General features: G+C 39.9%; 1 protein-coding gene across 2 annotated transcripts in view; it reads right to left on the bottom strand.

Annotated features, from left to right (window-relative positions):
* The window catches only part of ANO2 (anoctamin 2), a 212,167-nt gene that overhangs the window by 182,636 nt on the left and 17,337 nt on the right, over positions 1-12,194 (bottom strand). The window lies entirely within an intron of this gene.

Below are 12,194 nucleotides of genomic sequence, written 5' to 3'. Positions count from 1 at the left end.
AGCTCAATGTATGGTTGCTGATTAGTAGTGTATTGTTATTATTACTAGCTTTTAATTGTTATTCCTACCAGTGATACACATTAAACTTTGTTATTTGTTTCTGGCTGTTAATTGTGAACCCATTCATAAGAGACAGGGACACCTATACTGCCACCCCAACCTTTCCTGTAGTGTGGAGTGCTGTGGGGACCAAAGCATCAGGATGCTCTGTGGTTGGCTCAGCCGCCCCTCCCAGGCCTCCTGTGACAGAATGTTCCTATATTCCTCCCAAGTGGCCTGTCCCCTTTGCCACATTCCATGTACTTCCTTCTTCTGTTGGAGTTTTGCCAGGAGTTCCTTGCTCATCTGTGCAGGTCTCCTGCCCACTTTGCTGGACTTCTTACTCAGAGGGATACACCGATTTTGAGCCTGGAGGAAGCGATAGTTGAATATTAACCAGCTCTCTTAAACCTCCTTTTTTTGTAGGGTCCTAACCCATGGGATTCTTCCAAGTAGGTCCCTGAACAGGCCAAAATTAGCTCTTCTGAAGTCCAGGGTTGTGATCCTACTCATTGCCCTGCTCCCTCCTCGCAGGATCCTGAACTCCACCATCTCCTGGTCCCTGCAGCCAAGGCTGCCCCCAACCTTCACATCTCCAACTCGACCTTCTTTGTTTGTTAGTACAAGGTCCAGCAGCACACCTCTCCTCTTTGGCTTCTTCACCACCTGTGTCAAAAAATTACCATCAATGCTCTGCAGGAACCTTCTGGACTGTTTGTGCCTAGCTGTATTCTCTTTCCAGCAGATATCAAGGTAGTTGAAGTCCCCCATGAGAACCAGGGCCTGTGATTGTGAGGCAACTTCCAGCTGTCTCTAGAAGGCCTCATCTACTTCCTCTTCCTGATCAGGTAGCCTGTAGTAAACACCCACAACAGTGTCACCCACGTTACCCTGCCCTTTAATCCTTAGCCATACCCAAACCACTCTTCAACTACCTTGAGGTAGAGAAGGCCTTTAATTGTGCCCATCTGAACAGCTCTGCTAACGCAGTGCAGCTGTGCTAAATTACATAATCTGATAGTCTAACCTGATAGTCTCATTAAAACATCAGAGGGAAGGCAATTGTCTCATAATCTGTATTATTTGTTATAATATAACCACCAGATCACACTATAACCTGAAGACAGAGAATCTGTAGTGGTTGGAGCACAGCTAACAGAGGTGGAGAACAGATGTAGCAGCTTGCACAGCAGCATCTAGGCTCTGCTTGGAACTTTTGAGGACCTTGTTGGAAGTTGTGGAGACTTTTGGAGGACCCCTGAGGAACAAGAAGGTGCTTGCTGCTAGCAGGAAAGGAGAGGTAGGCAAGGAGTGCTGCAAAGAGGCCTTAACTTCTCCTGGAAAGCTTTAGCTAGGTGTGGCTACTGCTAATAAGCATTCTTGGTCTCCCCGATCAGAGGGAGTTGAGGCCTTTGATCCAGGTGGCCCTTGATTAGGCTGTGCCAAGCACCCTGTGAAGTCAGTGCAAGGGGCCTATATAAGGCCAGGCCTCGAGTGCAGCTAACTAACAGATGCAGCATTTTGTGCAGAAGGATGTTTTGAAGTTTACAAAGAATAGTGTGGACTGTTGTCTGCTAGGACTGGATATGAAAACTGGATATGAAGTTAGATGGGGAAATGGGGTACTGAAAGACGTCACCAATGTATCTCCCTTTACTACATTTTCAAACTCAAATATCACAGCACTGTATTTAAAAAAAAAAAAAAACACAACACACACTCTTCACCATCATCCAAGTATTTAAAAACTTCCTCTAAGCATGTATTGCCACCCCATCTCAAACTGCAGTCTCTGGTTGAGTTTCACCAATGCTACAATTTTTATTATTGTTAAATTGTACCTACAGCCCTGGAGCTATTCATTTTAGGTTTTACAGTAAGATGTGGGGAAGAGCAAAGGCAGACTGCAGAAGAATACAGTGCATTTCTTGCATTTCTGCAGCAAGTCAGGCAACTAAATACAGGTAGGAACATCTTTTTCCCTTGTCCTAAGCACACACAATGCAAGGGTCCAGACTGCATTTCTAACAGCTCAGCAATTATCCAGGGTTTAATAGAGCCAGTCTGCCTCGAGGACTAGTTCCCTACATCCTAGAGAAGCAATTCCCAACCAGTGAGGCACAAGCATGTTATAGATGAAGTGCAGAGCCCAAGTTGGTAAGTTCTGTTGGACACTTGCAGACTTTGCAGATGATTAGAGCGCAGCAGCAGCACCGTGATCTGAACAAATCATCAAGCAAAGGAAAAAATAATTCCTTAAATTATTGCAGTTGAGCCCAACAGAGAAACTTGGCAAAAAGGCTGGGGGAAATCAGTGTCCAAGAAATACATACCTCTTTCATGGATAGAAAATGCAGTATTACACCATTTTTGGAGCTCTGACTAAGAAACCCTCCTCTCTGTCAAATGTGGTACCTAGGCTGAAAATATTATCTTCCCATAGCAGGCATAACAATCACTATTAAAACCAGCCAGTAAATGGACAGTATTAGATTTTCAGAAAATGTTAATTAGCCAGCACTTCCCAGGGATCTCTGTAGAACACGGTGGATTATCAACAGTTTTGAGAATCAGTCCCCAGGACACCCTATCCCACTGGGCATCTCTCCCATCTAGACTACTAGTCTTAACTGACCCCAAATTATGGTCCAAAATACAATCACTTAGTATCAGTAGAGCACTTCTTACAACACATGCTTACCCACAATGTGAGGCTTTAAATCATAATACTACACTGCTTTCACTCATCCCAGCAGTACTGCTTTGTATATTCCATAACCCATGTTGGCCAGATTTAGCTCCCATCTCCATCAACATAAATCTGAAGTTGCTCTGCTGAAAATAAGGCAGCCTGTCTGGATTTACAACTGCCAGTTTATTCTTCTGTAATAAAAAAATAAATAAACAAACAAACTTCAAATGGGATTAACCATCAGCTATTTTGGTTGTTTATCCAGTCACCTGTCAGGTCTATAAATATAATGAAAAAAAATCAGTTGTAACCAGTATGAGTTTCAATTTCTGTTACTAATCTCAGAACAAATTGTCAGAAAATGTTATTACCATAATAATGTTAGGTAAAGCTTGACACGTTATAAAGTTGTAGGTTCCCCAATAAATTTCAGAAAAACATTCAATGAAGTTGTATTCTGACAAAATTTTGTTTTGCCATTGAGCTGTAATGATTTATGTAGAAAGCTGAAAAAATTGCTTCTAGAGATATAAGGTTCCAGTGGGCCATTAACTTGCAACTATGCCAAGAGATGCTTAGCAGATAGGACAAAGAATATGAATATTAACCTCATACAATGCCAGAGTTCTTTGTGCCTTAAGATAAATGAAATAGCAAAGCAAAAATCAAGACTTCTCATTCTGACCCTGGTGTTATCACACAGTTTGAAATGTACAGGAAATTAGGGCCTGATTTTTGTAATAAACATGGTATACACACTGATAGCAAGTTCCTTCATATTAAAAGGTCAGAAAAGAGGACTATGCAGCAAAGCTCCACACACTCTGCGAGCCTGTGTCTTCATAACAGGCAGACATGTTCAGCATCAAAACAGCCACGAGTGGTGAAGACTATCTGCTCTTTCTGTTGCTCAGAGGCTGAGGATGCCTGAGCCAAATCTCCTCTGTAGGTCAGGCATTACAACCCTTAGTTACATCCTGCAAGGCATATACTCTTATATATATTTCTCTCTATACATCAGGCTAGCTATTCAGGAGTGCTTTCTAAAGCGAAGAATTGCCTTTATATTAGTGTTACTAAGGGCTGCAGAATCTAACCACCTGTTTTTAAGCTCTGATAGAGCCACATACTTAACTCTGCGTCTTAACAGTGTTCACAAGCAACATACAGGAAGACCTTACTCCAGTAAAAGCTCTTTTATACCAAGCTTGGAGTTCCTTGCTCAAGTGTGCTCCTAAGGACTTCAGTGACTACCTGCCTGAGAAAGTCTTGGGACATGGTCTCTTAACAGGGAAACTGCCACAGCATTCCCTATTTTCATGCCTCTGGCATCACTGTACAGTAAGTGTTAACATTCATGAACAGTTCAGAGATGATCACACATCAAGCAATACCGTCAACTCTAAAGTTATCAGAAAGGATATATCAGGATTTAAATCGAAAAAAAAGTGATTTTTAAAATTCTTTTTGGGACTCTTCAGTAAATAACAGCAGTCTCAGGCAAAACTGCAGTCTGTTTTGGGGGGGGCATCACTAAATCTGTTTAATACTGATCACAAGAAGCTTTTTGTTCACAGCGTGTAGTAGGGATATTATTCTGATATCGGAGACTCAGAGTTACACCACAAAACTGGTAGTAATAAGAAGCAAACAAGCAAAAAAAGAAGAGTTAGATTTGCATAGTAATTGCCAACCAATAAGAAATGAGCAGACTAAGATACAGCAATAAATTAACTGCATATTTTGGCTTATTAGAGAAACAGTACAGAAAACTGTGCCTTTGCTTTCCATTACTACATATCCTGACAGGCAATTTATATTACATGAACATTGTATTTATTGTCAAGTATGGTTTAAATGCATTGTAATATCTTTAACCATAAAGTTCTTTGGTCATACTGAGATCTCATTTACACAATTTTGAGAGGATAGCATATATCACTGTTTTTTTGTACTCCCATTGCAATTTGTTTTGGCTACCCTGTTTCATTTCCTTGCACTCGAATGACAGTCTTGGTAAAACAGCCTCTATCCTTCTGTTTTGTGTTTATTCAGAACACACTGGATTCTTATCTGCTGTATGCCCCAACAATAGTGTAAACCGCACTAACCACATAGATCCAGATCTGGGTATAACACTTTCGCACATGATGTTAAAACTTTAAAGATGAAATTTCAAGTGTAGTGTTAACTATTACAAACACTGAGCAGAGCTTTTGCCAAAAAACTTCACACATCCATCACAGATAACTGAACAGATGTTTCAGCTGAAACAGGCTTCAGCTGGAACATTCACACATACACAAAATGACCTCTTAATAATGGTCGGATATTATATTTTTAGACCTTTCTTAAATTTCATGTCAATAAAAAGCGTTAACTAAATATCTGCAACATGCGTTAGCTCTTTTAAAATATTCATAGAGTTGGTTTACCAAAAAAAAAAAAAAGCACAATGCTTCATTTTGGTCAAAAGTGCACATACACAACAACTTAATAACTCTGAAAGTCTAGAAAGTGCCTTAAGTCACCTCAAGTCCACATATTAAAAAATATATATAAATATACACACACGTTTAAGTATACACACACACCCAAAACTGCGTCCCCTGCTTGAATTCTGCCCCTTGAGGAAAACTGCCTCCACATTCAAACCTTCCTCCTGCTGAACATAGGAAGTAGCATGGAGAGTAACTAGGAGGAATGAGCATGAGCATCCTCCAATTACACTTTTTTCTTCTTTAAGGCAGGCAATTAACTGCAAGAGTTCATATAGCTCCTTGAAAACCAAATCCTATTTTTAAGAAAGCGATTACTTCTCAACTGCTTCAGCACTTTGAGTGATCAAACTCCCAGCAGGTCTGCAAGACGAAGGCTAGCCCCACGTTGTCAGAAATAGGGAAGAAGGGGCCAGACCCACAGAAGCTCTAACCTAAATTAGATAAGCCTAAACTGCCATGGAGCTGTGCCTTGAAGATGCTTGCAATTGTGAAAAGTTTATAAAACTTTGTTTCCCCACCCCCACAAATAATCACTATATTGGTATGAATGCCTAAACACTTTAGATCAATCACAAATGTATCTTCCATTAAAATCTCACTCCAAAACACTATCGTGAACAGGCACGCATCAAGGTTTAATCATACTGTATTTGCAATACACAGTTTGTTAGAAATAAACATAAGATTAAATTTTCAGAAGTAGTGAACCTTCTGCTGTCAACTGAACAAAACAGATTATAAATGTATAGTTATTAAACAGTTTTTCAAATCATTTAATTTGTATTTATTAACTATAAAATTATAATTTTTACTTATTACTATTACAGGCAGGTGGTGGAACAAAAACACAAGCTCTCTGAGCAGGAAGAAAAGCTGAAAAGGTACAGAGGACATGTGCTGACAAGAAAAAAAATATTGAGTGAAGAACAGAAGCAGTGGAAGGCACACCTGCTCAGAGGGTTATCATTTGTAAAAATTAAGAGAACTATAAAGATTAATGGAGAACTAATATAGGAATGCTGCTAACATACAGCTTTTAATTTTTCATTCTCGTTCGCCTTTACATGAGTGTGAATTTACCCTGTCCTGTATCTACTTGAAGTAGCACTTTGATTTGTACTAAGGAAATATCCTTATCTTGCATATCTTTCATCTTCACATGCATTTTTAGGGATCCAGGTGGTGGGAAGATGCCCACTGTCTCACTTCATCAATTTAGCTTACAGTTTTTTAAATATATAGTTCTTTGGATACACTTATTAATGTGATTTTAATTATATTGTAGTGTTCTGTAATTATATGCTAATTACTCTTTGATAATCACCACAGTTGCATACAACTGAAGGAGTACGTTTCAGAACTACTTGTTAGTCTTTTTGGTACGCAGAATTCTACATCATTAACAAAATCGGTTTTACGTTATAATTAGTTACAATATTTATGAAATAATGGGAACTGAGTATTAATTACAAGAAGCACAATGCAGTACTACAGAACAGCTATACTAGTATCAGGAGTGTTACCAATCACTGCATCATAAACTACAGCTAACTTGTAATCCTAAGAACAGCTGTCTTTAACATACTCCCGCAAGCCTTTAAATAAGCAGAGTTTTTGTCCTGCCAGGGACTGAGCTGATAATTTTAATAGAGTATCTGAAGGAAGATGTGGAAACTAACAATAAATTACAATGGATCCTAGAGCATTTAAAAAGCATGTTTTGTGCAGAGTTTTCTGTGAAGAGATTTGCAAGTCTGTAAAGATCTGACACAGTATCCCTAAACTGACAAAGACAGGAGAGAATAAGGGAGAAACAAAAATATGTACAGAAGTCTTTGAAGGATAAGCAGTCTTGAAGTAAGATGTCTTCATGTAGGTAGCAATCCCAAAAGGTACTTTCAGAGATGAGCAGATCTCTCTCTGACATTATGACTTCACACAGGCCTGTAACTGCTCATAATTCATGAGGAGCAAGAAAGGATGAAGGATTGCCTTCATATAGGCCTTCATATAGGCCAAAGACAGATACACAATCATATCAGGAAAGGGCAGGATTGATACAGATGTAGTATATGAATGTGAATAGCATCCTATGATACATGGACAGAAGTGGAGAATCCTGGACAAGTTAGAGACCTGTGGTAGATAGGTAAGCAACCCTATGGGAGACTGATGCAGCAACGAATAGGCAGAGGCCAGAGAGAGGTGAGTAGGTCAAATGCTGTTGACATGAAGCAGTTACCACGCGTTGACCTGCGAAAGCTGAGCAGTGCCACTGCAGATAGAGAGTAAATGCTATCCAGTGAACTCAAGACACCTGTGACAAGCAAGTAGACTTTCTAGAGGTACAGGGGACCATAATATATTGACTGTCCTACAAAAGCTGTAGAGCACACCTACAAACCAAAGAATAGCGTATAAAAATTTGTCCACAGCCCACTATCCAGTGTGTGGACAATGAAGTGAAGCACTAACCTTCTAATGGCCTTCCATAGGTGTATGATCTTTAGGATACCACTTTGCCTTGATTTCCTAAAAGGGTTCTGTGACAGTTGAACATACCTAAATGTGACAAGGCAAGCAAAGAACAACTATTCAAAGCCCATAAAAAGACATTTGGAATACGAGAGTCAGGCAGGGGGGAGGAGCAGGAACACCAGTGGTTTACAAAACAGACAATAGAGGATTAGAACTTACAGGTGAATGGGACTAAGGGAGATGTGTAGGGTAGTGGGGGGGACAGGGGAGGGAGCCACTTAAATCCAGGAAAACCAGAGATGACCTGCAGAACCTACATCAGAGTTAAAACTTTTATGCAAAGAATTATAAAAGATAAGCAATCCTTTACATCCTATGGATGTTCCATTTCAATGGGAGAAGAGTTTGAACTCAGTCATTTGGAGAAATCTATACATGGGATGGTGAGCAATTTCCTTTTCCCCCATTTTAAAAAATTAGGGAAGAATAACAGTAGCTAGAACTAGCATTAGGTGCTAGCTTGGAGTTCTGCTTAGGCATTTGCAAGTGCAAGACCTTTAATTTATTCTGCATTTCTGAGATTCTGAATTTTCTTTGTATCACTAAATTACTCCAAGGAGTCCATGACCAACTTTGGTGAACATATCGACAATGCCAAGTACTCCCTGTCTTCCAGCTGGTAAACTGATGCCGCGTCTGAGAAAAGTGCGCAGTGCTCCTCTAGAAGAGGAAGACGTTGGTTTTCTTCCAGTGTACTCAATCCTGACACTAACCTACAGAAAGCATTGGCCACCTCCACATTGTTAGAAGAATACTTCTGACTGATTTCTCTCTGCGTGCTCCCTAGAAAGGAGGTAGTTTCCAAAAATAAGAAGGAACATCAGTCTATACACTTTCATTTTTCCTCAACTACTGGTAACTCATTCTCTCTCAGATATACTTTCTTCAGTTGCTTTACCACCAGACCTCCTATAAAATTCCAAAGCGGGGGAAGCCATAGCTGTCTTCTACAGAAGGCTATAGGTGACCCCAGTCACTATCAGCACAATTTATATATAAACAAAAATTCAAATCATTGTCACATCCCTCACAGACCCAGCACACATATAGCAGTGATCCATGCTCTTCACTTCTCCCTCTATTTTTTACATATATAGAGAGAGAGCGAGCAAGCAAGAGAGCTTCAGATTCTTGTTGTCTTGCCAAAAATTTGGACAATTAACTAATCTTTGTTTCTATGACAGTTTCCTCCACCAAATCTATGATCAACCACACAAACTGTTACTGAGTTGGGGGAGTTCAGCACCTACTTAAAACTTAGCTCTAGAAAAGATTTAAGAAACAGTTTGTGTTGAAGAGGATGTTCTGATTTCTAAGAATTGTTTTTCTTTCCAGTGTTCTCCTCTGTCTTTACACAGCAATCACTTTGGTTTCAGCTGCACCTAAGCTTGACAAAACACTCTTGTTTGTGTTAACTTCATTAAACAATGTGACAATGTCTAGGGAATAAATCTAGTTCTTTAAGTACAACACAGCTAGCAGAACGAACTCAAAAAAACCATGTGCTCCTTTCCAACACAAAGCAAAAGTTCTTGCCACTGAGTGCATATTTCCCCCCCCCCTTCTGAAAAGGGAAATGACTTTTTGTTTTTTCAATGACTTTTAAAAAGTGTCTTTTAAAAGACACTTCCACTATGCATGCTTAACAGCTTTAACATGAATCCAGTCTGAAGTGCCTCCCTTTCATATACCATACAACAATTCAAAATGTACATACCATGAAAAGGTCCATTTGCACATCTGGGAGGGAATAATTCCTTCCCCACAGGGGCTGTCTTCCTGGAGAAATTAGCTTGCCTGTCTAATCATATTGTCACTAGGAACGAACTTTTAATAACTTAAATTTGGGCAGAATTTCACACACACACACACACACCATCAGTAAAGCAAAAAAACCTTACAAGTGTCCAAACCATAAAGGATGCCCATGAGCCTGACTTACTATTTGCCTTACCTTTCTCTGGATCTTCTCAAGGATAGCAAATTCCCCCTTCCTTGCACCCATACTTTGGCAACTTGTTTCTTCTTTAAGACAGTTCTACCCTCCTTCAAAGATTCACTTCAGTAGTCAGATGCTTCCCTACCTTTTCCTCACTGTAATCTCTTCCCAACATGGAGGTGGCAGAAGCTAGTGGATGTCACTTTATGGCATTCCTCTGGCACAGTTGTCATTGTACCTTTGGTTGGTTGGTATTTGTATTTGTATTAGGCTTTTAGTCTCCTTTTCATGTGTTTGCAGTTTTTATCTCTGCCATTGCATACTTTAATTCCTACCTCCTCAAAATAGTTAAGCAATTCAGGAGTATTGTCATTTCCATAAAAATGGACCAGCCTTTGCTATGGTTACTGAGCTAGGGGGGAAGGGAGCAGGGGCAGAACCACACACACACTGGACTGATGCTTAATATACAGTTCAGAAGCCCTGGATAGTAGAGACTTTTCTATAGCCAGTTGCATCAGAGGCCAAAACAGAAATAGCAGAGATTGGAAGATTGCTTTCAAAGAAACTGCTTCACATAAAACCGTTCTTCTGTACTGCGATGAGAAGTCATGGCAGTTCTGGTTTGTTCTCTCTTGCTCTGGAAGCGAACACTGTCTCTGTCCACCAAAAGACGTACCCATTCTCATCTTCCACAGAAAAAGAATTGACTACAGAATAAATCCTACTCCTTACTGTGTCATCCACATAAGCAAAAAATCAATTTATTTCTCATTGTTGCCCATTTGTCTTCTCGGTTTTTGTCTCTGAGACACAAGTAGAGTTTTCAGACAGAGAATGCCTTTTAATCTGCTTTCATACAGGCCAAAAAGCACGAGGGAAGAACAGAGCAGCACCTTCTTAGCTCAGCTCTTCTATAAAACAATATAAAAAAGTGAATATTGTATATACACACACACTCATATACATGTATATAAAACGCTCCCTGGTTTTACATGTTGCATAATGTACAGGGTTGTACCTACTCCCAAGTGAAATTCTCAATTTCCCTCACTTACACAAAGATGTTCTGGACAAACCTCCCTAAGTTTTGTGGGGGTTTTTTTGTTTTTTTGGTTTTTTTTAAATATAGATGTGAAAGCAGTAAAATCCTGACAAAAAAACAGGACCTCCAAAGAATAACAAATCATACAGCAGTTAATCAGTAGGAACACAGGAGCGATAACTCACTTGGTCTCAGAGATACCTATAGGGCTGTTTGTTGACATGGACCAAGTAGGCTGTTTCCTGGAGACAGCAAAGGACAGTATCACTTCCCCTGCAAAAGCATGCCAGAAAGTCAGGACTTCTACACCCACCGAAGAAGGAGTAGAGATACGTGGGGCAGCAGGTACTGCTATTGAGGTGGTCCTTTCCAAGCACCCGTGGAAGCTGCTCCCCCACCCCAGTCAACAGCAACACACACTTTAAATGGTCAGAAAGCAACAAACTTGAGGACCAAATTCCCAAGTCTATCTCATGTTTTACTACTTTATTTTTGTGGAACTAGTGTTCAAGCTGAATTGCTCTAAAGAGCTTAGAGAAATTATCACTTGTTGAGCCTCCAAGCCTCCTCTGGTGGCTCTCTAGTTACTGCAGCGTCATCAACACAGCTCAGCATCCCTCAGGGCCCCCTCTATTGCTCTTCTAATAGTCTCTGTGGATTTAATTTACAGATTAAAATTTCTGCTGCAAACAAGACCACTGATAATTTAAAAATATTTGCAGGCATTGAAGCCATGCAGCTGTTTTTGTTAAGTTTTCCTACCCTTTCCTACAAGCGTCTGACAAAACACACACACACAAGTTCTCTCCCTGCTATGCCCCAACAGAGGAAATGAGACTCATTTTTGTAGACTTCTCATTGATTTGGCAGTCTGTAGAAATGGAAGAAGCTACCCCCACAGGTGACAGAACTCAACCCAGAACACTTAGTGAAAAGGGAATGTGATTTTGGGCGGTTTGCCTGGCAAGTCTGGTAGAATTAATATTCTGTAAAAATAAGAACGTGTAAAAACAGGATTGTTCCTCACCCAGGACCACCAAGATATACACTCCAAATCTGCCTCCATCTAAAACTCATGATATTAACCTCTCTGTTTCTCAATCTGCAGATGAAGGAAAAGATTTAGCACTGCCGGTGCAAGAGCTCTATAAATGTTAGTGATAACGTATAAGCGCATTTTTGTATACAACCTCCCAATTGTTTCTAAATACCTTGGAAACCATCTTGATCTAGGTACCAAACAGCTGAGCATAACATTTCTGTGTGATATTTAAAATATACAGAGTAAATCTATCTGCCCATTCTTTTATTCAAGTCACTACATAATGATTAAAAACTAGACTCAGAATACAAACGTCTCAACATTGACAGTACAATCATTCCACCCAGCTACCTGTTATCATGGAGCAGTGTTTTGATATTAATTGAACCATACCCAAC

The sequence above is a fragment of the Struthio camelus genome, chromosome 1 (assembly GCF_040807025.1).
Source record: "Struthio camelus isolate bStrCam1 chromosome 1, bStrCam1.hap1, whole genome shotgun sequence".
Lineage (NCBI taxonomy): Eukaryota > Metazoa > Chordata > Aves > Struthioniformes > Struthionidae > Struthio > Struthio camelus.
This window is presented reverse-complemented; position numbering and strand designations above follow the sequence as displayed.